This window comes from Cervus canadensis, chromosome 4 (genome assembly GCF_019320065.1).
Source record: "Cervus canadensis isolate Bull #8, Minnesota chromosome 4, ASM1932006v1, whole genome shotgun sequence".
Classification (NCBI taxonomy): Eukaryota; Metazoa; Chordata; class Mammalia; order Artiodactyla; family Cervidae; genus Cervus; species Cervus canadensis.
The window spans coordinates 39,519,333-39,540,511 of record NC_057389.1 but is presented as its reverse complement, the minus strand read 5'-3'; the positions used below and the strand labels follow the sequence as shown (position 1 = coordinate 39,540,511).

The 21,179-nt window shown below is 42.5% G+C and overlaps 1 pseudogene; it reads right to left on the bottom strand.

The window, feature by feature from the left end:
- Positions 1 to 9,584: 9,584 nt before the first annotated feature.
- On the bottom strand, positions 9,585 to 9,697 carry LOC122441171 (annotated as a pseudogene).
- Between the last annotated feature and the right edge of the window lie 11,482 nt (positions 9,698 to 21,179).

The window sequence follows — 21,179 nt, the reverse complement described above, 5'->3', positions numbered from 1 at the left end:
CGACCCTGATTTGTTTGGGGGAAAGAAACCATTCTTGTTGGTGAGTTATGGATTTCTTGAGAAAGTTGTGATAACCACTCTTTTGTCACATCATGCCACATCAACAGGTTAGAAAGAGCAATAGGAGAAACACTAAAGAAAAAGTCAGCAATACCACTGCTTGTGGAACAACCTCAGTGTGCAAGTAGGGTTGGTTTTCTTATTTTTCCATTTAATTTCTTGAAATCTGCACACACCTCATTCAATGAAGCTCAGTGTTCCCCACCACTCCTTGAATTATCCAAACCCCCAGAGCTTGCTTAAGTAGCCCACAGGGTGGTCAGTCTTTATTGGACACTCACCGAGGAGGGAAGTGGAATATGGGCAATCTTCTAGTGATGTGGTTTCTCACTGGCCCATGTGTGACTTGGAAAACATCATTCTGCACCTCTCTTGGCAAGGCTTCAGTTCAGGTCCCATAGGACCTCATGGGCTCTTGGCATATCCTTACTTATTCAAATGTCTTCCAAGGATGAATAGAGTCATTGCTAAGGGCTGGCTTCAAGTCCACACCTTCACCAGCCTAGAACATTGATCCAGTTTCTTCCTCCCGACCCCTCCTCATCCCTCAAAAGGTAGAAGGTTTTATTACATAACTGTTTGAGAACAGTCTAGTACTCTCACAATATCTCCTTTTTTCCTTTAATTTTTATGGAAATGTAGTTGTTTACAATCTTGTGTTAGTTTCTGCTGGGCAGCAAAATGAGTCAGCCATATGTATACATACACCCCCTCTTTTTTGGATTTCCTTCCCCTTTAGGTCACCACAGAGCACTGAGTAAGTTCTCATTAGTTGCCTATTTTATACATAGTAGTGTATATATGTTAATCCCAACCTCCCAATCCATCCCACTCCCTCTTTTCCCTCCTGATATACATACGTTTGTTCTCTACGTCTGTGACTCTATTTCTGCTTTGCAAATAAGATCATTTATATCATTTTTCTAGATTCCACATATATGTTAATAAACAATATTTGTTTTTCTCTTTCTGACTTCACTCTCTATGACAGTCTCTAGGTCTATCCTCATTTCTGTAAATGAATCAATGTTGTTTCATTTTATGGCTGAGTAATATTCCACTGTATATATGTACCACATCTTCTTTATCTACTCCTCTGATGATGGAATTTAGGTTGCTTCCATGTTCTGGCTATTGTAAATAGTGCTTCAGTGAACATTAGAGTACATGTATCTTTTTGAATTATGATTTTCTCTGCATATTTGCCTAGTAGGGGAATTGCTAGATATATCTCCCTTTTGAAGAAAGTTCTTTTTAGGATTTTATACAGTGACACAGCTGGTAATTTCTGCTGAGAAAAAAGAAACTTATTTAGCCCAGGCTGAGTCTCTGGTAGGCAGTGTTCTGTTGGGCTCCCTCTCCACAAACAGGTTTTTTTTTTTTTTCTTTTCCCACAAACAGGTTTTGTGGGTGAGGTAGTACAATGGGAAGATCACAAGATCTCAAAAGTAAGAATTTGGATTTGGATGCTGCATCAGATCTGTGACTTTGGGCAGTTTATTTTATCCTCTCTGAACTTTAGTTTCTTCCTCTCTGAAATCTTTACATATTGCTTACCTCAGAGGGTTGTTATCCAGATTAAATAAGATGATGCATGTGAAGCACTTAGCACTGTGCCTGGTATAGGGGTTAGGACTCAGAAAACTTTACCTAGAGCTAGTAGTAAGAAATAAGAAAGAAGATGAGAAAGAGAAGGAGGAAAAAAAATTGGACATGGGGCTAGAAGGGAGAAGCAGGAGCAGATAGGCAGCCAGCACCCACAATCACCCTACTATACCCATGCTTTATGCAGCAGAAGCCACCCCCAGTGATGTTCCTTCTCTTCCTCAGATGCAAAAGACATTGTACCCAGGGCTTTCCCCCAATCAGCCCATAGGCTGTCCCAGCCAGCCTCCATTCAGCTTCTCACAGCTGGTTCTGCCTGCCTGCCTGCCTGCCTGCCTGCCTGTGCCTTGGAGACATTGCTGACCTTGGGTCCACTTTTCCTTAACCCTTCAGTGGGGTGTCCTGTGGGACTGGAGCATCTGGCCAAAAGAATGGCTTCAGAAGCTTAGCAACAAGAATCAGGCATGTGTTCTGTGCTGTGGCAGCCCTCTAATCTAGAAAGGTACTGGGGATGTGTGTCAATGACACTCGTCATTTGCATATTGAGCTCTTCTTGGCCCGCACTGGACAAGGAAAGAGTGATGTGCTATGGCTATGATCTCTCAGTAAAAGACCAAGAGGCCCAGAATGCTTTGTGCCTCTCTAAGGGTAGGCAGACTGAACTTAAGTAGGGTGCTAGGCTGCAACCTTAGTCTAGTTCTGGGCATGGCATTGCTTGTGCTTCCATTTCTCATGAGTCTATCCAGACCCCCAGATCATTAGAAACAGTTCCAGCACGTGTAGCGGTGGGGGTGAGGAGAACTGTCCTTTTCCCTCATTTACATATCAACATTAATTGTGTTACCTTGAGCAAGTTACCTCTTTTCCCAATAGGTTTCCTCATAGACAAAGTGGCAATAGTAATGGGTATTGTGATAGGGGGCTTCCCAGTTGGTGCTAGTGATGAAGAACCTATCTGCCAGTGCAGGAGACATAAGATACACAGGTTTGATCCCTGAGTCAGGAAGATCCCCTGAAGTAAGAAGTGGCAACCCACTCCAGTATTTTTGCCAGGAGAATCCCTTTGCAAATGTTTGCAACTCCCCTTGCAACTGTTTCCTCTCCCTGAGCAACCGCATGGATCAGCCTCATATAACACTGTGGCATGTTGGAAAGCCTTTGAGAAATGGACCTAGTCTCTTGCAGTTGACCTCTTCTAGGGCCTGTGAGGCAGAGACCTATGCATGTCCCCTGGCCTGCAATAGCAGAGCGATAACTCTCCACGTAACACTTCTTGCCTATTGCTGCATCATGTAAATGGAAGTTACCAGTGTTCATCTCAAACTCAGAGCTAGGTCTCACCAAATGACTCTGGGGGGAAATTTTGACATGGAGAAACACCAGTGATAACTTCAGTGGGACAGAATGATGGGTGGGTATATAATGGATAGCTGGAGCTTCTGGGTCAGGAAGCTATAAAGAAGAGTTCTGTGCTGAAAGCCCTTGGAGCAGGTCACATAACTGTGTTTGGACATTGGGTTCATCATGGCCTGTCTCTTAACACAGTTTTTTAGTTAAGTTCAAGGAAGGAGCCAGTGACTTCTGCCCAAGGCTCTCATCAGAGTCTCAGGATTGGAAGGCACTTTAGAGAGTATCTAACTCAGCAAATATACAATGCTCATCTCCCCACTCCTCAACCTTGTGTCCATAACAATGGCAGACATCACTAACTGATGGTGGTATTCTCTCTGGAAAAGCTTAAATGCAGCTTCAGAATCCTTTAACACTTAGTCATCCTGGCAATATGGCATTGACCATAGACTCCAACCAGAATCTTTAATTCTTAGTTTAGTTCTCTTCACATGGTTCCTTCTAAAGTCTGAGGGAATGGGGGATTTGAAGAATCCTGCTTGGAAAATATTTCTGTCTTTATTGGATGTTAATAGGGGCAACCAAGGTCTTGGAAAGGACATCAGATTAAAGATATGAAGTTAAGTTCTGGTCTTGATGTTGTTGCAGAGGAGCTGAGTGATCTTAGGCAAGGTGTTACCTCCTTGGATCTCAGTTTGTCTCCCCTGTAAAGTAAAGCACTTGAGAGGACCACATGATTGCCACGGACCTTCTTTCAGAAGTATGGTTTTGAAATGTTTGGGTATGTCAAGATGCCTTGTGGAGATACATGTTTATTGCTCCCAGGAGTCTGTATGCCCTACATCACCAATGACAGATGTGTGACAACCATGCTGCCACTTCTCTTCCCTGCCTGTAGCTTATATGGGCAATGTGGACTCCATGTGGACTCAGTCTAGAGTCTTTTTATCCTTTTTGGTAGCAGGGGAGGGTGTCTAGGCAGCCACTACCAGTTGATTAAAATTTGCAAGGCAAATAAAAACTATTTGCCATCTGTTATGAGCTGAATCTTGCCCCTTCAAATATTCATGTTGAAGTCCCAACCCCTAGTACCTAGAATGTATTTGGAAAAAGGGTCTTTACAGAAGTAGTTAAGTTAAAATGAGGTCATTGGGAAGAGTCCTAATCCAATATGATTGGTATCCTTATAAGAAGTGGTAACTTGGACAGAAATATGTACAGAAGGAAGATGGAAAACATGCAGGGAAAAGATCGTCATCTACAAGCCAAGGAGAGAGACCTGGGACAGATCCTTCCCTTAAGGGTTTCAGAAGAATGTTACCTCCTTGATCTTGGTCTTCTAGCCTCCAGAAGAGCAAGAAGATAAATCTCTGTTGCTCAAGTCACCCACCCTGGAGTATTCTGTTATGGAATCCCTAACAGATTCATATACTGTCCCTTGCTTACCTCCACCCCCTGGACCCTTAGTACAGCTAGGATTATAAAAACCCCCTCTCAGATCAGACATTCTGCAAACCCAAAAGCCTGACAACTGCATCCATGGGCTGTAGGTCCCTGGATAGAGGAACTATTTCTTAATTAACTTAGTATAGAGCCAGGGATACACGAGGCACTCAATACATGTGAAAAGAAGGGAGAAGATGAAATGTTAGAAAAACGAAAAAAGAAAATATTGCTGCAGTGTTCCAGAGAGGGCCTGTGCCATTTGGATATCTTTAGGATGTTCTTTTTTGTTTTGCTTTGAAAAAGTCACCTGGAGCTCCCTAGCATCAGGCAGAGCCTCTTGGCTCACCTAGAACTTTTTTGCCTTTTCTAGAAACAAAGATTACAAACTGAAACTCAAACAGGCACTAGGTAAGTAGAGGTGACTGAAAATGAACTGAAATTTCCAACAAGGCCGACGGGTTAAATCGCTGTTTCAGACTAGTTGGAGCTTGACTGGCTGAGGGTTAAAAAGGGAAGCGGGGAACCAGCTGGGAGCTGGGGAAGCCGCTTTTCTTCTGGGCTCCTCACTCTGGGTTTGGCATTTCACCTGCTAGATGGCGCTGTCCTCTAAGGAAAGACGCCAACTCGGCTCTAAGGGTGGGTGCTCAGTCAAGGAAACAGGAACAACTGAAGTTGGAAAGAATTGATGGGCAAGAGGCAGAGGGGATGGAGGCCAGTCCTCTCCCCAGCAGCAGCATCTCCTTTTGTGGTGGTTCTGGTTCCCTTTAGAGATCTCATTTTACAGTGTGGGTGTTTCATACATCACATCTGAAAAGTCACAGGGCCTTTTTCTCTGAACAGAAGTGTGTGTGTGTGTGTGTGTGTGTTGTGAGGAAGGGGCAGGGAAGATCATTGAGGTCCCACCACAAGGCTGTAACTTACAAATGACATGTCCCAGTACTGGTCTTTGGCCTTGACTTAAATGAGATCAGTGGGAAAAAGAAACAGTCAGGCCTTTCACCGTGCTGCCTGCCAAGGTGGACGGCTCACACTCCTCGAGCTTTATCCAAAGCCTCTAGCTCAGCTTCAAACTGTGGGAGCAAACTGCTTGTGGGGGCCAAGACTCCCTTTCCTTGGGCAATGTTAGTGTGAGACCGACGTGCTGAATCTGGGTCTGCATGTGAAATCAGGGATGCAGTCTGTAACTACTCCCCCTCTATCAGCAGCCAGAAGGAAGGAAAACAAAGATAAGGGTCGGGGGGGTTGGAAACCAGGAGGGAACATAAGAGGAGAGATGGGAGGGTTGAGGAAAGACAGGAGACAAGGGAACAAAGAACAGAGGTGAGGGGTGAAGGGGATGAGGAGGGGTGAGAGGGAAACATAGGACCAGGTGTCCAGAAAGAAAGGAAAAAGGCCATGCAAGGGGGCCACAGTGGAGGAGAAAGGATGGACCAGTAGGGGAAATGAGAAGACCAGGAAGCCAGAGTGGAACTTTCAAGTCGGTGCTAAAGTCAGGAAACCTAAAAGGCAGAGGAAGGAGGCTCTGCCAGGCAAACAGGAAAACAGAGGAGGAGGAAGTCTAGCAATCAGAGAAAAGCTGACCAAGGGCCCAAAAGGAGGGGAAAGCCACTGTGATGGGGAGGTTGCAGAAAGGCAAGGCAGCAAAGAGTGGCAAGCAAGCTCTGAAGCAGGAGGGTGGAAGCAAGGAAGGCAGAGAGCAGAGCTGGGAAGAAGGAAAAAAAAACACGGAGATGGAATGAGCAAAACACAACTCAGTAGAGAGTGAGGAAACAGGGAAAGAACCATTAAAAGAATGCTTACCTTATAGTCGTAAAAACTGGTATGTGTGTATTTTGGCCTCTGGCCATGGTTCAGGAAACACAGTGTGGCTTTTAAGCAAATTGTGGAGTGGTTGTGTCCACACGTTAGTAGCTTGCCCTGGTCTGCTGCTTTGAAATGTAGCTGCTCTGGGCTGCCTCCTTGTTGGCTGGCAGCCGGCTGTTGGGGGCATTAGATAGAACCCACTCTCCACACCTGAGGTCATCCCTGTTCGATTTATAGTGCTGTAAGTTCACAGGCACAGGCTTCTCTTCCAAGGCGGTCACTGCCCTTTGCAGGCCAAGGGTTGAGATGTGAATCCTGTGGGGTGACCTGCTCGCTGTGTCTTGAATCAGTGGTCCCTTGGAGGATGTTTCTCGGTGGGACAGGGTGCAGAGGCTCTGGAAGGGCAGAGCAAGAGACACGTTGAAAGTAATGCATGGAGATTAAGGGAAGGGAGCCTGAAGTCTCATAGCCACAAGTTGGTTCCGAGTTTTACCATTTTACTCTGTAAAAGCTAGCATGTGTTTCTTAAGCTTTCTGAGCCTCAGTTACTCATCTGTAAAATTGGACTCATAATCCTGCCTGTCTCACGGTGTTCTGATGAAGCTTGAATGAGATGATCCATGGGGCTGAGTGGCTAGATCGCACTGATGCTCTTTGAATGTTACTTGTTCTTATCATCTAAAGACCAAATAACTCTGTGTGTGTGTGTGTTTGTGTTTGGGGGGATCAGTCCTCGAATGCAGAGTAAGGTGCTTAGTTTTGAAGGTATTTTAACAAGGGAATGATCTCTGCAAATGATTGTTTGTGAAAATAGATCCAGTGGTGACACGTGGCTGTTTTGGAGAACAGGAGAGCATGCATGAGGTAGTGTGGGCCTGGACTAGGGTTGGGGGGATGAAAAAACATAAAAACATAAAAAGAAAGTAAAGAAAGAAAGTGAAGTCGCTCAGTCGTGTCCGATTCTTTGCGACCCCGTGGACTGTAGCCCACCAGGCTCCTCCATCCATGGGATTCTCCAGACAAGAGTACTGGAGTGGGTTGCCATTTCCTTATCCAGGGGATCTTCCCGCCTTGATCCAGGGGATCAAACCCAGGTCTCCTGCATTGCAGGCAGACACTTTAATCTCTGAGCCACCAACTGCTGCTGAAAAAACGTAGAGTATTTTGAGAGGGCACTCCAAACCCCAAAATCTTTATGATTGGATAGATAGATGACATAGATAGATATCTATAGATAGATAGATAGATAGGTGACAGAGGGACAGTTTAAAAAATTTATTTATTTTTAATTGGAGGATAATTGCTTTACGGTGTTGTGTTGGCTTCTGCCATACGTCAACATGAATCAGTCATGTATACATATGTTCCCTCCCTCCAGAACCTCCCTCCTACCTCCCACCTCATCCCACCCCTCTAGGTTGTCACAGAGCACTAGGTTGAGCTCCCTGTGTCATTTAGCAACTTCCCATTAGCTATCTACTTTTACATATAGGAATGCATATATTTCAACGCTACTGACAGAAGGGGCATTTTAAGTATGACTCCAAGGTTTGGGGGCCCAAAACAGGGCAGAGGGAGCCCTCAAGCTAAGAATGACTTTTCACATTTTTAAAAGACTGTTAAAAAACAAAGAAAAACATGTGACAGAGAAAGTATGTTGTCTGCAAACCCTAAAGTATCTCCTATTTAGCCCTTTACAGAAAGAATTACCCTACCTCTGGCCCAACCTATTATATCAGAAGATGACTCTGCCCCAGAAATCAGGAAACCTGGAGAGGTGCAATGTCCCCTAGAAAACTAGAGCACTGGACTAAAGCAGGAGCAAGGTCTGTGTGAAAAATACACAGATTTAAGTCATATATTCGTTCCACAAATATTTTTTGAGTGTAGCTCAGGAGATAGACAGACCTGGTTGATTCCCGGCTCCATCTTCGTACTTGTGACCTTCAACAAGTTACCAAGCTCTGTGTATCTCTGTTTTTCCACTTGTAAAATGTAGATGATAATTGTACTTACCTCCTGGAAATGTTTTGGAGGATTAAATATGATAAGGCATGTAAAGTGTTTAGGCCATGTATGGCACACACCACATAATAAATAATTAGCTTTTATTGTTGTTGGGAAACTAGAAAGCAGAGATAGAAATGAACATGGCATGTGATACATGACAGTAAGAGGGTGAATAGACTTGATAAATAACAATAAGTCAATATCACTTGCCATTATTATTATCATCAATATCATCATCTTTTGCTGCTATTATAACTTGAAGTCTGATCCTGGGACCCCAGTGTTCTCATTCATAAAGCATGAGGTTTGCTAGGATTCCTTCCAACTCCATCTTTTTAACTTTTTATCAATTTCTTCCTCCTTCCCCATTTCCCTCCCTTCCCTCTATGCGGTTACAAACATGCTTAATTCTCCTTGACATTTCTGACAGGCAGGTCATCTCTTCCCCATCCTCTTTAAAAATCCTGATCATGTAAGAACTGATTCTATTTTCCCTCCATTCCCAGGGATCTCTCTTCCTTTTGCAGCCCCTCCCCCTCCAGGCGTTTACAACAAAAGAGTCAGGTCATTTTTCATGCAGTATCAGCCAAATGTCAGCCTCCAAAGCATTTGTCCTTGTTTCTCTGAGTGTCAGAAGTTCTCCGTCTTCCCACTAGGACTTTCTGAGAGCGTGGAGTGGATTCCAGAATCTCTAATTCTCCTTGCTGCAACCAAGCCTCTTCCCATACTCTGAGTAAAGGACTGCGGGGAAAAGGGCCGGCCGAGGAGCCAGGCTCCCGCTGGTGGCTCGCTGCTGTCGGGGGTTTGTGCTGCACTCCGCCTGGTTCCTTACTGCTGCTTTGACAGGCCAGTCAGGGGAGAGAGATTAGGGTCATCAAGATAAGGCAGAGAATATTCAAACTGGAAGCAAAAAGGGGCTGTTTTTCCAATAGTAAGTAATCAGGGAACAGGAGGATGTAATTTGCAGATTAGGAAAGTGAACAAAGAACATAAAATTAACTTTACAGCAAAGAGGAGCACAGTCTGTTTGAAGAAATAAACCTCCATAAAGCATTATTGTTGATAAAATCAGACTGTTGATTTAAACTAAATAGGAAATATGACCAAATTAGGGTGAGGAGGTGGTGCTCAGTGAAGCTGGGGCTAAAACTTCAGGAGGGAATGGAAGGTTGGTTTGGGCCTGAGAGACCTGATGTGGTGTGGTGTATGTGTGTGTGTGTGTGTGTGTGTGTGTGTGTTGGTGTGTGCGTGTGTGTTGAGAAACAGATGTAGCATCAAAGCAAGGATGCCTGTGCTAAAGGCATAGATAATAGGAGTGTGCCTTTCTGAGATGCTTAATCTGCCTTCATTTAGTGATTGCTTTTATTTAAATTGATAAGAACAGATACTATACTTGATCTTAGCCAAAAGGCCGAGAAGTGATAAGACTGTCTTTATTTTAAAAGTGGCATTGACTTCCAAGCGCTGGTAATTAGCACATATGTTCCTGCCTCCTATTTTGAATACTCAAATGTCCACATAAGCTCACCTGAAATACCAATTACTTTCCCAGTGAATACCAGGACTGACCTGGGTACTAAAGCCTGGGCACCAAGTCCCAAGGTCATGCCTTTGATCCCAAGAAGGTTAGAGCAGCAGGGCTTCTGTCCCCTTCATCACAGGCAAGTTGGCCAGATTAGGATAACACTCCTGTAGTGGGCAGTGACAGATCCAACTCTGTGCTGTTAGCTGCCCTATATTTCCCCATGTCAAGACTTCCTGGTCCCACTTTGACTAGGAGGGGACACTTACATGGTTTTGTTGACTTTGAACTGCTGAGACAGAACTCTTTCCAAGGACCAAAATTCAGAGAAGCATCCTGATAGCTCAGTTGGTAAAGAATCCGCCTGCAATGCAGGAGACCCTGGTTCAGTTCCTGGGTTGGGAAGATCCCTTGGAGAAGGGAAAGGCTACTCACTCCAGTATTCTGGCCAGGAGAATTCCATGGGTTGTATAGTCCATGGGGTTGCAGAGTTGGACACGACTGAGTGACTTTCACTTTCACTTTCATCCTTATGTAGCAGTGTGTTCAGAAGTCTTCATTCCCCGTCTAGGTCCATTATCCTCCCTTCTCTGTCTTGCTCTGACCCTTGGAAGCCACATCCTGGGAATTTCTTATTTTCTGGCTTTCGGTATGGTTCAGGTTATGAAAGGCACCAGCAGGCTGGAGAAGAGACAGGGCATGCTACAGGCGGGCAGGGGCTTTCTCTACTGAAGTTTAGAGCCCTCTACAACTATAGCTTCAGCCTCAGCTACAGATTTCTCTGGGTTCAGGGCCTTAACCTAGTCCTTTCAGCACAGGGGTTGGTCCTGGCCCCCATGCAGCTGCTACACCTGGAACGTCTCACCAGCCTTTGTTAGCTTCCTTTAAATGTGCCCTTGCATTTAACTACCCCTTCATTATGCTACTTGAGTCTGCCATCCTTGTAGGACCCTGGTGAGTACAAGTGATTGCGAATTCCTATCTGGAAACGAGAAAGCCTGTGTTATAGAAGGTCATCAGGCAAGTTGCTTCTCCTTAATAGCCTCAAGTTCTTCATCTGTGAAACGGGCATGACAGTGAGGTCATCCCTCAGCTAAAACATGCTGAGATTCTGTTTCTGCTAGAGATGTAGTGGGCAGGGCTTTGGAGGGAAAAGAAACATGAGTTTGAATCCTGGTTTTGACACTTACTAGGTGTGTGGCCTTGGTCAAGTCCTGATCTCTTTGAATCTTTGTTTTCATTACCAGTAAAATAGGGAAGATAATCCTTTCCTTGTAAGTTGAGGGGTGGGGTTAGATATTAAAATTACACATATGGAAGCAGTTAAAAGTAGTTCTCATGACATAGGAGGTATCCAATCCAGGGACAGCCTTTCTCTTGTTTCCAGGCTATCTTGGAGGGAAAATGCCTGAGCCTGAGAGGAAAGGAGTTTGTAGATTCTGGAGGTTCCCATTCTTTTCACCTCAAATTCTGTTTATTTACATCTGCTGACATTTCAGCTCACAGACTCCCATTCATTTATTCTTTCCTAGACTGATCAGTCTAGTCCTTGAAGATTTCTCCCTGGAACCATTCCTTTAAAAGGAAGGCAGGCCTGTGGTTAGTTGGAAGGAAGGAACCAGAAGAAGCAGATCCTGGGCATCAGGCTACTCACTAGCCTGGTGTTCTGACCAGAACAGGGATTTCTTTCAGCTCAGAGTTCTCTGGGATAGCTGACACATTTCAAGGACTTTCTCTTTCCTTCTTTATGCACATGTCACCTTTGTAACCGAAGGACTGGGCTCTAATTTTTCACAGTAATTGCTCATACCTAGATTTTAAGACAAAAAGAGCTCTCAGTCAACACAATTTATAGTCCTGCCCAGTCCCAAACTTGCCGTAAGTGATTTTTGCACAGAAATTTAAAAAAAAAGTATAGAATGGAATTTTTCAAAATTTTGCTTGAGATTTCAGTATTTAAATGTGTGATTCATCCCTGATAGATCCAGATATGGACAAAGCTGTGAGTGAAAGGGAGTTTATCTGTAATTTCCTTCAGTCATTCTCAGTGTCCTCTTTTTTCACTTCAGCATCTCATTCTTCAGATGCTCAACATCTTTAACTGCCCATAGTTGACCAGAGAGCCTCTGACCAGAATCTTTTTCAGGATCAAATAGACCCTTGTAATTCTGCCCTTATTGAATATAAACTTGCATATCTTTTGTCTGTCAGTAGCCATCGAATGCTCTCAAATTTATGATAATTTGACTCATTCTTCTATCTATCCATACATTTCATCCATCTACCCTCCTAACTGGCCAAATGACCCAACCAAATACTGGTTGGGAGAATTTTATGTGTAAAATGTGATGGTAGGCTTTCTATAACAATTTTTAAAAGCATCAGCTGCTGTTCCAGACTTAAGAAATAAAGAAGATATTTGCAGACCCCCAAACAAATAAAGGAAAAATGTTTTCTCACAATAGTGTAAGCAAGGACTAAGTGTCTAGTAGTGATAATATAATAGGTATAGTTAAAGATCAAAAGAAAGAGAAAGCAAAATGGGAAAGAGTAATAAGAACTGACTTTAGAGAAGAAATGGGAATAGAGCCACCCCTTAAGTGGCTCTAAGACGAGCAGAATTTATGCAAGTACAGAGAAAGGTGAAAGCTACCAGAGAAGGCATGAGAGTGGGGAAATGGAAAAAATAGGAGCTAGATTTGAGTTAGTAACTGTGGTAAGGTTGGAAAGATGGATTGGAACTGGTTTCTGGAAAAGAGGCTGGAATGTGAAGCTGAGAAGTATAAGCATTTCCTACATGTAATAGAGAGCTCCTGAAGATTTTTCTAGCCTGGAGAGCCATCTAGTAGAAAGGAACAGAACATTGTAAAGTATGGAGTGTTTGTATTGTCTATAGACTCACTAATTCATAGATTCATGAAACAGGAATTTAACGAGCTCTGTGTGTGTGTGCTCAGTCATGTCCAACTCTTTGTGAGCCCATGGACTGTAGCCCACCAGACTCCTCGGTCCATGGAATTCTCCAGGCAAGAAAGAATACTATAGCAAGTTGCTGTTTTTTCACTCCAGAGGATCTTCCTGACCCAGAGATTGAACCCCTATGTCTTGAGTCTCCTGAATTGGCAGGCAGATTCTCTACCACTGTGCCATGTGCTAAATTCAGTGATCATGGCTGGACACTAGTTATTATGTCTTCAGTTCAGTTGCTCAGTCGTGTCCGACTCTTTGCGACCCCATGAATCACTGCATGCCAGGAGTTTACTCAACTCCCGGAGTTTACTCAAACTCATGTCCATCAAGTCGGTGATGCCATCCAGCCATCTCATCTCCTCCTGCCCCCAATCCCTCCAAGCATCAGGGTCTTTTCCAATGAGTCAGCTCTTTGCATTAGGTGGCCAAAGTACTGGAATTTCAGCTTCAGTATCTTCTTCCAATGAACACCCAGGACTGATCTCCTTTAGGATGGACTGGTTGGATCTCCTTGCAGTCCAAGGGACTCTCAAGAGTCTTCTCCAACACCACAGTTCAAAAGCATCAATTTTTCAGCACTCAGCTTTCTTCACAGTCCAACTCTGACATCCGTACATGACCACTGGAAAAACCATAGCCTTGACTAGGTGGACCTTTGTTGGCAAAGTAATGTCTCGCTTTTTAATATGCTGTCTAGGTTGGTCATAATAGTCCTGGAGAAATCCAAGAAGCAGAAGCCCTTGCTTTGGGGAGAGTTTCTTATTTATTAAGACCAAATAATTAACATAGAGAACAAAACCATTGCAGTTAACTCCTTTAAAAAATATTTTTATGGTAAAATTAAGCACAGATATAGAAAATGAAAACCTTAATATAAGACTTAGTGAATTATTATACAGTGAGTACCCTTATAAATGGACTTCCCTGGTGGCTCAGACGGTAAAGCGTCTGTGCCTACAATGCAGGAGACCCGGGTTCGATCCCTGGGTCAGGAAGATCCTTTGGAGAAGGAAATGGCAAGCCACTCCAGTACTCTTGCTTGGAAAATCCCATGGACGGAGGAGCCTGGTGGGTTACAGTCCATGGGGTTGCGGAGAGTTGGACACGACTGAGTGACTTCACCATCACCACCCTTATAACTATCACTCAAATCAATAAATAGAATCGCCAGCCACCCCTGTAACTTCTCCATGTACCTCATATCAACACAATTTCTCCTTACCTCCAGAAGTAACCATCATCCTGACTTTTATAGTAATCATGTCCTTGCATTTATTTGTGGTTTTATTGTTCAAGTGTGCATCCCTGAACTGTAGTTTATTCTTGCCCTTATGTTTTTAAACTTGATATACTTTTTAGGTCTCTTTAGGTTTTCCCCTCTAGCTCTTTCCCTTTCTTACAATTTATTTGTGGACAAGTCTGGGCTATTTGGCTTGTTAAGTTTCCTACAGTCAGATTCGCTGACTGCTCACTCATGATTCTTCCCTGGTGGCTCAGACAGTAAAGCATCTGCCTGCAATGTGGGAGACCCAGGTTCCATCCCTGGGTCAGGAAGATCCCCTGGAAAAGGAAATGGCAACCCACTCTTGCCTTGCAATCACTCTTGCCTAGAAAATCCCATGGATGGAGGAGCCTGGTAGACTACAGTCCATTGGGTTGCAAAGAGTCGGACACGACTTCACTTTCACTTTCACTCATGATGCATTTCAGTGTTTTCCTCTGTCTTTTGTATTTCCTGCAGATTGGAAGCTAAATCGAGAGGCTTGATCTGACACAGGTTTGATCTCTTAAATAAAGTTATAGGTGATGTTATGTCTTGTGTCTGGTTTATGCAGTTTTTTGATATTAATTAAAGTAGATGCTCAATGTTGACATTCATTAATTCATTGGGAGTTGAAAAATAGTAATAATTTAATTCTATAGTATATTTTTATTTGTTACTTGGGGTACATTTTAAAAATATAAAGGAATAATATCTCATCTGCTGCTTTGTTACACCATACTACAATTCATATAGGATAGGTAGGACAAGGTTTGATTACTCTTTTATTTGCCTAGTTTTCAAGATCACAACTGGATCATTGTTTTGTCTGAAGTTAACCAATTATTATTTTAAAAATGCATGTCATTAATTCATTCATGGGTTTATATGTATTTGATGAGCTTCAATCTTCTACATAGCTCAAATCTTTGGCAGTGGAAAGTTCTTCAAGGTGCTTCCTGAATTCTTTTGACATGACCTTAGTGGTTTTTTTAACTACTTCCTTCTAACTTCATGTCAAGATGTTCCAAACTCATGGATATTTCCTGCTGCAGACCTGAAATTAGCCATTTATCCAAGAAATCTGGGTTTCGCTCAATGGGATATGTCACTTGAAAGTCAAATCTGAGTGCTGGAGATGCTTACAGCTATCAGGTTAATTTTTGTTTCTAAATCCTTTTAATGGAAAAAGCTAGAATAAACAAATACCTTGAGTTCCTACTGATATTTCTAATTCAGATTTAAATCTATAGGATGCCTACTTAACATTGCCTTAGTAACTCCTTTCTTTCACCAGAAAATTATTGAAAGTGCAAGGGATAGTAGAATTAGAAATATTCCATTGTTAGCATTTGCTTTTTTCTGCTTCGCATATACAACATTCTCAGAGTAATAATCACTGTACTATCACTGACATTATTATTACTGAAAGCAGATAAAACATTTCTTTGCATATGCTAATCATCTCCCCATTTTTTTATAGTCATATATTTGCATTTTAAATCATATAGCCATTACATACTGGAATCTCTACCTTTTAACCCTCATTTAGTCTTTTAGCTTCAAGAAACTATATATCTAATATTCACCAGCAATACCTGTCTGAAACTTGTTCTTTAGTAGACTCTTTAGGAAGGACTCATGGGAATAATATTCTCTGAATCTTTGCATGTCATTAGCAGTTTGTGATTTCCTGGATAAAATATCCTTAGTTCACATTTTTTCTCCCTGAATATCTTAAATACATTACTGTAATTTCTTCTGGCAAAAAGCTTTGCTGTCAAAAAAAAATCAGAAGATAATTTAATTTGATTTCTCTTATATGTTCTTTTTGCCTAGCTACCCAGATTTTTTTTTCTTTTAAATGTGATAATTTTTCTAGACTATGTCTTGATTTTGGTCATTCTGGGTCAGTGTTCTCAAGTATAGGCTATGTTCTTTCAATATAGAGTTCACATCATTTTTTATATTGGGAAAACTTTGCTGAACTATAGTTCTTGTGTTTCTTTGGTTATTGTTCTCTTGTGATTCCTATTTTTATTTGCTTTCTTCTTCGAAGTCTCCTATTAGTTGAGCATTGGATCCTCTTTGCCAATCTTCCAGTTAACTCTTTTAAATATAAGTTTCAATTGTTTGGTTTGTGTGATAATTCATAAGACATCAGGGCAAATATGTGTCTATTTAAAAGCTGATTTATGATTTGGGGTAATGAGTGACTATTTAAAAATATTGTTTTCATTTTATTGGGGGAATTGGAGAAACTGAATCATAGTCTCCAATGAAGAGTATACATTCACAGTACAACAGCAGGCTGGTAGAAATGACAGCTTGGTACCCTGAGACTTCTCGTATTATACAGTCTAAAAATATGAGCCTGGCACTGGAGCTAAGACCTTACTACCTTTGTAGGATTAGAAATCTTTCTTTGCCTTTTCTGATTATTAAAGCCTATTTGGAAGCCTAGCATGCTGCAGTCCATGGGGTCGCAAAGAGTCGGACATGACTGAGTGACTGAACTGAACTGATTTGGAACCAAAGGTGGCATCCCTGGTGACTGAGTGGTAAAGAATCCGCCTGCCAGTGCAACAGATGTGGGTTCAATCCCTGGGTTAGAAAGATCCCTTGAAGAAGGAAATGACAACCCACTCCAGTATTCTTGCCTGGGAAATCCCATGGACAGAGGAGCCTGGTGGGCTGTAGTCCATGGGGACTCAAAAGAGTCAAGACATGCCTTAGTGACTAAATAACAATTTGGAACCAAAAACCTCACTTCCATCAAAAACATAAGTTTAAGGAGATTTCGTTTAATTGTTTCACAATAGGATCTATAGTAGGATAGATGAGGGTGGTTCTCAAGGCAGGAACAAATGCATGGAAGCCAGTCTGAACTGAACACACTTTGTGGCTTAATATAATAGCTTCCAATGGAGAAGGGATACAATAAATATCCCTCAACATCCTATGTTCTCTGGTTTGAAGTAACATCATTCACTATAATAGTGTGAAGTTTCTGATCCACCTGACTTGGACTTTTATATTAGTTTCCTGTTGCTGCTGGAATGAATTAATTACAAATCTAGTGTCTTAAAACAATACAAACTTGTTATGTTACAGTTCTAGAGATCTGAAGTCCAAAATGGGTTAAAATCACATGTTGGCAGGATTTCTTCTGAAACTCTGGAGGCAGATAACTTGCTTCCTTGGCCTTTTTAGCATCTAGCCATCAGTATTTCCTTGCTATGGCCCTGTCTTCCATCTTCAACTCCTATCACTACAATCTCTGCCTCCATCATCATGTAGCCAAGTCTCCCTCTGCATTCCTCTTATAAGTACACATTTGATTACATGAAGGCCCACCTAGATAACATAGGATAATCTCTCCATCTCAAGATCCTTCACTTAATCACACTGGCAAAATCCCTTTTGCCATTAAAGTAAGATTCATAGGAAGGACCTGGGGATTAGAACATGGATATCTTGGAGGGAGCCACAATCTAACATACCATGTCGGTAAGCTTTTTGCACAAAAGAATTCCTAATAACAGAGAAAAGTAAACTCACTTACAGGTTGGTGATTGCCGGGAGCCGGCACACGAGATCCCACCCATGACAAGGTCATGAGGGAGAAAACCTGACGGGCAAGGCGGATCAGGTTTTCAGGGGTTTCGAAAAGGCCAGCTCACGAGATCCCACCCATGACAAGGTCATGAGGAGAAAACCTGATGGGCAAGGCGGATCAGGTTTTCAGGGATTCCAAAAAGCTGCCCCCGGCTCTCACCTTAAAGATGGTATCTGTCTTTCTGATGCCTGCCTCAATGGACTACTCCCTAACTTCTCTGACACAGGCAGGAAGGCCTTCCCCGATCTCTTCCCAAATAAGAATCAATTTAGAACTTTAATCAATAAGTTTCCCAGGTGGTGGTATTTTATGAGATTATTCAGGGTGAAAGGAGTGTTTTAATTTAAACTCCTTTGCTGGTAGTTTGTTAGCCAAATGCATTTATGCCCTTGGTACTAATATACATGATTGCTTATAATATCCTAATCATAAAATAGCATAAAGAACCTGATTATATAAAAGCCCTAATAGATATAGAGCCTTTTTACTGGGTAAAGGAGTCCTATTAGAAAACATAAGAAAAATTATTCTATAGGTGGTTATTGGGTTGAGATTTGCTTGCTGTGTTTTTCTTGTTGTGTTTTTGCTTTTAATGTGCTAAGGTTGTGTTATAGAAACCACTGTTAATATAGTTAAAGACCTAGAGAAATAAGAACTTAGCCCTAGTGTGGTAACAATGAGATGGTTGTTAATTGTCAGCCAGGAGTGCTAGGCAGAAGCTGCCTCACCAAAGTCGCAGAGTCAGTGTGGGGTAAACTTAGATAAACGCAACTGACAACTTCTGCAGAAGGATTAATTTTTGTGTTAACAAGGTTATACTTCTATTCTGTACTGTTGCCCTATGAGACTGCTACCTTTCAGTTAAGGTCACCGTAGAAACAGAAAATAGGTTTACATTCACCTGCCTTGCATAAAATGTTAATAGGCCCCCAGGCCAGAAGATAATGTACAAGACCCTCATAAACAAAGAAGTATGCAGAAAACACCCTGGTTTCGTGAAGGACAAGCTGACGTAATGTTAAACTATCTTCCCCTTAGAAATGTACTAACTTAGGGTATAAAAGCTATGGTAAAAAATAAAGGATTGCCAGACTCTGCCAGACTCTGCTGCACCCCCCGTCTGGTCACTCTCACTCTCTCCCTCGCAGACTTGGCCCTATCAAGGCTGGTCTCACGTGTCTTCTCTCTCTCTCGCCGATGCCGTTCATCCTGAGGGTACCCCCTGGATCCTGCCGAGGCTGGACCCCAGCAGGTGATCAGACTGTAGCTCAGAATAGTCTCCTGGAAGCCTGCGATTTCTTTGACGACTAATGTTTTGTTGCTGTTCAGTTGCTAAGTCAAGTTCAACTCTTTGCAACCCCACGGACTGCAGCATGCCATGATTCCCTGTCCTTCACTATCTCCCAGAGTTTGCTCAAACTGATGTCCATTGAGTCGGTGATGCCATCCAACCATCTTATTCTCTATCATCTCCTTGTCCTCCTGCACTCAATCTTTCCTAGCATCCAGGTCTCTTTCAGTGAGTCAGCTCTTTGCAGCAGGTGGCCAAAGTATAGGAGCTTCAGCATCAATGTTTGAATTTTCTAGTTTACATTTATGCTTACTAACTAATAAGAAGAATAATCTCCCTAGCCTACTTTCCTGTACCAAAAGGAGAACTGAACTGAGAAGATATGTCCCGATTCTTCCATGGCTGTAAGGAATATGGAATACTGCGTACACCCCAGTAGTAACTGTGTAATTTGGATGGCATGATATCACATCATAAGAAAGTGTACACAGTGAGGTGTCATTAGTCCCGATTATTGATGAGTCAGGCCTTGCCCAGTAATCTAGGGGGAAACTATCGCTCATACATTCTGACTATCTCTTGCCCAGAATTGCCATTCATGCCTGAGTCCCTTGAATAAGGCAGGAAGTCTCCATTGGGCATGAGGTAAAGACATCCAGTGGGACTTGCTCCTTCAATTAGAAAGTGAGTCCCTGGACCTCATGGATATCCCCTCCTCCAGTGTTGAATCAAGAGCTGATCCTCATGGAACGCTCATTTGCAGGCTGATTCTCAGAATGAATTTTTCTTGCTTTCTTGACCCAGGGTTCATGCATGGGCTCTCTTTCCTGTTGGAGAGCTTGTCGTGCACAGAATCAGCATCCTGGTCATGGATTCTACTGAAGAAAGAGTGAGGCACCTTCTTTTGACAGCTCTTTGCATGATAGACCATGCATAGTTATTATTCAGACTTTCTTTCTTCTTCCTCCACCTCCTGCCCCTTCTGCTCTGTAACTGCCCAGGACAGTTGTAACTGCCCAGGGTCCCAGGACAGTTGAAATCTGTCCAGCTGGGTGCTATTTTTAACTTCTCCATATATCACAGCTGAGGCCTTGGACCCCATACACATGTATCCACAGCCACTGTTTCTTTTGGTCTGAGGATGCCGATATAAAACCTATGCCCATGCTTGGAGTGGAGGAGGCAAGGGAGGCAAGAGGTCCAGTTGTCTTCTCCCAAACTCCTGGACTATGCAGCTCTGCTCATTGCAGTATGTAGCATGCAGTACAGTACTTTGTAAAATGTGGTGTTCATGGGTGCTGCGTGATAAAGACTATGTTAGGTTCTATCTGCTCAAGTTTGGGCCAAGATGAGAATTATATTGTCCAGAATTTCTCTCCCCTCCCCTCTGACTAAAGGCAGCTCCTCCTTCCTGCCAGAGCCAGCTGAGGGTCCTCTCTCAGGGGAGGTAGTGAGTAGACAGAAATACATGGTGAATAGCCTAGTATTAGGAAAAGAATGGATCAGTTTCTGATTATTTCTCTCTTTAAGGGACCTGCACTAGAATGACAGAGAATCTAGTTAGAATTAAAAAACTAATATATCATATATATATATATACATACACATATATATGCACATTATATATATGCTACAATATATATTATATAGTACAATATTACTTATACATATGTGTAATACATAGATATATGTATTAAAACATTTTTTTTTAACTGACTTTAGTTTGAAACTTTTCACCAGGCATTTTTGTTTCAGTTAATCACGTTTCTATTGCAGTCTGGGGACTTTCAAAAACATTTCTAGAACCCCCCTATCTTGCTCCCAAAGGCTTAAGCATTATTTGATAATTAGCCTTCACAATTATGTTATACGTTTCAGAGAGAAGTGTGGGCTGGAGGAGGGTGGGAGGAAGAAAGTTGTGTGTGTTAGTTAATGTGGGAGGAATGAGGGGTATTATCTGGGGATTGGAGGAATGCTTCTAAGGGAAAGGAGTTCACTTTGTCAAAATTGTGTTGGTTGCCAGTTCTCTGTGAAACCCTCACTTAGACACCAGGAAGGGCAGTGGGGGAACATCGATAATATTCTCGCCTTTTCTAATTAAAATGATGCCAGAAAACAGGATCCACATAGAGGCCAGCTACGTGCCGCTTAAAAAGAAATATGCTTCATTACATTTTCTCTCCATTTCCCAGAGCTCACAATGGAAACAAGAGAAAGGAAGAAGACCTGTTAAACTCTGGCA